Below are 4,121 nucleotides of genomic sequence, written 5' to 3'. Positions count from 1 at the left end.
ACTATTTTGTCCACGCTTCATTCAAAACTACTAGTTTTAGAGTTGTTTTTACTAAGATTAAGTCAGAACTGCACCTTTTCAAAATTGATCATTGAAAGTGTTTACCCAATTTTGGGTAATTGTTTTTAAAAATTGTTTGAATTTTGAATTGAATTATACATTTTATGGGAATTATTTCGCTCATGAAGCAAAATTGCTGACCACACATGAAAATTTTGAATTTTTATTAAAATGTTGCTGTCAGTAAGCACTGTACACCCTACTTTCAAATTACTCAGTTTTCTTTAAAACCGAACCTACTCAGAAATGGGTATATAGGGCATCTGTCAGCTTTGAGTGAATTTCAGAACTAGGTGATTTTAACATAATTTTACTCAAATCTGACAGATGCTCTATTTACTCATTTCTGAGTAAGTTTGGTGTTGATGGTGATAACTGAGCGATTTTGAATGTTCGTGTGAACGTTGGTGCAAAATAATGCCATTCGAGTAGGTTCATTTTTGGAAATAACTCTTATTTAATTATTATAATGAGTTGTTTTGGATGAGCGTTTTGATGACGCAAGACACAAGTTTAAAACTGATGCAGCAAAATTGAAGATCGCACTCAATATTAAGAAAGTTTACGGGAGAGTGGGAGTAAGAGTGCGTAAAAGATCTGAAAAAATAAAATGTTTTCAATATAACATTCACTCTCAAGGACATCGCCTAACCATACCAACTTGTTGTGTTATTATGATTTACGCACTTTCGCGCCGCAAGTGAAGCTATTAAAAATTCATCAAAAAGTTTCCATTTTACGACTTTTTTTTCCTCTTCTCCGTATTGGATTTGCTTCGTGCAGTCAGAAGCCATAAAACCAGGTGTTTGCGAAAGCGACGACGACGCGTTCGCAGGTGTAAATCTTCAATTATATTAACATTCCTCACCTGCCTCAGCCTCTCTTACGCGTCTGGTTTGCCCTTAATCAGATTTCTCTGACGACTTGGGCTCACCATTAAGGCACAGATAAACAGACGGGAGAAATCTTTAAAAAACAACAAATTAACTGTCGGTTTGAATGTTCAGAAACCCAACACGGCATGCTCGAATTCACCACAGCGTTTGACAGTTGCATGTAACTTTATGCAGCAGTGCTCGCTTTCACAAAAAGATGGCTTCAAGGAAGCGTGATTGATTTTTGATACAAATGTCTGCTTGTCTGTGATCCAGCTGTGGTGGGGTCGGTCGGCGTGCCGGTGCCGTTCCAGATGGATGACATACTTTAGCGATAGCGGTATTTTGTATGTACTCAAGTTCAGGAATAAATCTCATTCGAGATCACCACAGCCGAGGTGTGATGGAATACATCATCCTTCGCCGGCGCACGGAGCATGCACACGTGTGGTGAATATCAAAACATAGGGACACGTGTGCATGATGAAGCTCTGGAAAGAGTTACAGTGACGAGATGGGTTGGGAGATTTATGGTCCGGGTCTCATTTCGGTGCGAGAATTGCACTCTGGAACTACAAGGTAGTGTGGTGCGACACGGTTCAATGCTCCAAAAGGTCACCCTTGGTTGGAATAGAGCCATAGAATTGTTACCAGAACTTAATTACACGTTGACGACATTACACGCAACATTGAGTTTAGTCGGCTTTGCTGCATGGGAGGGAATCTAGTAACAGTTCAATGTGTTAGCAGTGTTGCCATTTTTTTTTCAGAATTCTTTTGCAGCAATTCATCTTCAATACCACTCTATGGTTCTGTATACACAAGCCGTTACCAATAATTAATTCATGAAGCATTGCCATCGGTCACCGACACGCCGCCGCCGCCGAGTTGTGCGAATTGCCCTCCGGGAGCAGATACGCCTCATTTGCAGACCCGGCCCGGAATCCGCCGAGGTCGTAATGGTAATGTCCCTTGTTGCCCCCTTCCCCTCCCCCTCTTCCTGGTTCCGATTGGGGTGGAGGTCACGTGACGATGAAATTTTCACGAAGAAAGATAAAAGACACCAAAATCAGCTGACCTTCGAGTGGGGCAAAAATGTGCGAGCTTTTGTCGTAGAAGGATTTTCTTTTTTGTTTGCAAATTTGTACCCCCTGCCAGACCGTGCGTCTCCATGGTCGTAATTACGATTCTTATTTTCGCTTGGCAAGCAGTCAAGTTATGGCGCGAGCTTACAGAACGGTTTGCGAAAGCTTCACAGTGAAAACACACAGTGAAAATGGGTAATTTAACCTCAGACATAGTTGAACACTCTGATAAAATTACATAAAATATAAGAACGTTTACAACATCAAATGTTACACCATCAAAATTTAAACTTTTTGTTTTGTTACTGTGTACGTTTGCTGGGGAAGACAGAAGGAATGTGTTATCGAACGGATTCCTTTTGTGCGAGATCAGATCCAAGGACCGACAAAGGATTTACATCCAGGCGGCATACACTTGGGTATATGTTTGAAAGGATGCTCTGCTCCTTAGAGGATGCATTTGAATTCTTCGCTCTAAAGAGGGTGTTATTTCAAATTGATTGTTATCAACCTCCCTAATAAATGTTATTTTGAAAGAATTTTCAAAGCTCTTTTAAAACATATGTAATAAACCGTAATATTAAAACTAAATTTTTCATTTTTTTAAGGGTTTTTTTTCTATAAAGTTGAGGACTCAACCTGTTAAATGTTTTATTAATGCACCCATTACCGTAAGTATCGCCTCGAGCATAACCATAATGTTGATTTATTGTTACGCATCTGTTGAGCGAATCAAGAAACATCTGGATGCGGATTACAGCTGCTATATGGAAATTAATTATTCACTTTGTTGTGCAGGAGAAGAAAACTCGTAAAACGATTCATTTTTCGATTGTTGCTCAAATCGAAGTTGAAACAGATAAATTAAGTAACAAATAAATATCAATATAGATGTATAAAAATGTTAATCTTAGAAATATGTGATACTTTGAAAAACCATCATCATTATTCTTTACACACTGGTTCGAAAATACTCTCACAATTGTAATGAATTTTTATCCATTTACTCAAAGCAGTGTTGCCAGAGCATCTTTTTTTTATCAAAAAGCCAAATGGATATTTTATTGGATATAAAAAAAATGATCTGGAAATGGTTTGTTTTACATTTAAAACCTCGAGAAATTAAATTATTTAAAAGCCTGATTCCGAAATTTACCTGATAAAAAAAAAATCACATCATTCTTGAAAAGTTCATTGAATTTTACTTGAGTCTTTTTTTTCATGACAGTGTTAATATATCGCCAATGTTTGGTTCAGAAGGTTTTGAATTGTTTTTAGTAAAATGTGCAATTTCATACTAATTTTTTTTTTATATTGGAAATCGGGCCAACAGTTGCCAAGATATCGGCAGATATCTTTTTTATGCAAAATCTTAACTCCAGACTCGATTATCCGAAGTCTCAATAATCCGAAGTGTCTATTATCCGAAGGTTTGTATGGGACTTCGGATAATCGAATCGTAGAACAGAAAAAATCGTTTTTTTATTTTCTTGGTTTTGACATAAAATACGAGTTCTGCGGTCCCATTTTAATCAAATTTGAATAGTTGGTTACCTGTTAAATTACAAAAGTATATTTTTCAACATTTCATCGCCGCCATTTTGAATTTAAAAATTCTACATAAAATAACATTTCTACATAAATCTACACAAAATAAGATAGAAAAAAAATATTTTTCCATGACCTTCGGATAATCGAGTCTGGACTGTATCAGTCTTGAAAATCATTTTTATTCTTCTGTTAGTAAAATAAATCTAAAAAAATAATAAATAAAAAATCGGATTATTACACTTTTTTCTGCTTTTTTTCTAAACAGTCCTAGTCACAACTTAAAACTTTGCCCAAGACACCAAATCGATTAGGAAATGCCTTCCCAAGATACAGATTATCGAATATTCCCAAACCCATTTTGTATGACCAATCCGCAAATTAGAATGCATGGATAAAGTTTTCAAAAAAACTCTGATATCGAAAAAAAATGCAAAATTGTTGAGATTTACTGAAATATTCCCCTAAAAAGTTTCATAAATAAAAAAAAAACAAGTAGCAGTGTTGACAATTATTCGAATATTTGGAGGACGATTGTAATTGTTTCTTGAAT

This window comes from Culex pipiens, chromosome 2 (assembly GCF_016801865.2).
Source record: "Culex pipiens pallens isolate TS chromosome 2, TS_CPP_V2, whole genome shotgun sequence".
Lineage (NCBI taxonomy): Eukaryota > Metazoa > Arthropoda > Insecta > Diptera > Culicidae > Culex > Culex pipiens.
This window is presented reverse-complemented; position numbering follows the sequence as displayed.